The following is a 1,350-nucleotide window of genomic DNA, read 5'->3' on the forward strand; positions in this document are numbered from 1 at the left end:
TTAAAAATGAAATGATCCATTTGCTGTATTTAAAGATTTATGTCTTCAGTAAGAACCGATGTGCTTGTGGCTCAGTGCAACAGACAGCAAAGAGAAGTCAAAGTATTGAGAGACTAATCCTTTGTTGGTTTGGTCTTTTCGTGGGATTACTGGACAAAAAAAAGAATATGGAGCAACACCTGCCTTATCCTTTGAGCTGATTTGAAGACAGGTTGTGTTCAGTCAGTTGAGTCTGGCTGAGGGAGTCGAACACATTTCAGGCTTGTTCAAATATTTGAAGCCAAATTCTGGTAGATCTATGGAGGTGTGGTTGTTTTTACTCTTAAATCTACCAGGACAAAGTTGGTGTTTATTTGGCTCTGCTCATCTGTCCACAGAGAGCATGAAAAGAGTGATGCAGATATTTTGACAGTATATTGTGCACATTGTCATGTACAGTATGTTCAAGTAGAGTGAGATCTATTTATTTATCCATTTATTAAAACATGGAAGGACTATTCACTCTCCCAAAACGTATTTGGAAAAGAGTACGGTGCAATATTCCTTTTAACTTTCTTTAACAGTTGCACTCACCAGCTATTACATTCATAGAAACTTTTTTAAAACTCAGAGCGGCTGTCAGTTAACGATAATTCCAAAATGTTTCCATTCAAATCAGAAATCTATTGGCACTTAAAGCCACATGGGTTTTGTATGTCTTGATGTTAATGATTTTTTGCCTTCAAGTGACCAATATATATACAGTATGTAGCCCTGGTGTAATAAGTTAGGTTTTGAAGAAAACGGCTTAAAACCATATTAATGGCAAACCATGAGTTAAACCAGAGTAAAAAAAAAAAAAAAGTTCAGTTTGAGCAATGGGCTCTGATTGGTTAATCGAGGTATCATTCAGCCCCACTTGCGGTAATTGGTCGTATGTAAGAGAAAAGAACGGGGAAGAAGCGGGAAGAAAGAGAGGAGCGCGAAGGAAAGAGAAGAGAGAAGAGAGGGGTATAAATAAAGAACGGGAGAAATGTGAGTTTTAAACCGTTTAGCTGTTTAGAAATACGGTACCTGTTAATCTCAGTAGAGTTTTCGGAGAGTTTGTAACAGTTTTGCTGTGTAAAGTACAAGTTGCTGAGTCACTGGACCGGAGGACGCGATTGCGGACTGAGACAGACTTTTGGTGTGAGGACATTTTCAAAAGCTGTCAGTAAACTTTTATATATATTTTCATCCCAATCAGTTGTCTGTGATCAGTTATTTAATTAAGTTTAACAGTTTCTTTGTTGTTCGGAGGGTGATACAAATTCACCAAAAACAGGTAAACCTTCATGGTAACTACCTTAAGAGTTCAGAACCTAAACACCC

Source organism: Cebidichthys violaceus, unplaced genomic scaffold (genome assembly GCF_023349555.1).
Source record: "Cebidichthys violaceus isolate CVI_PGR_0920_01 unplaced genomic scaffold, fCebVio1.0.p SCAF_8, whole genome shotgun sequence".
Classification (NCBI taxonomy): Eukaryota; Metazoa; Chordata; class Actinopteri; order Perciformes; family Stichaeidae; genus Cebidichthys; species Cebidichthys violaceus.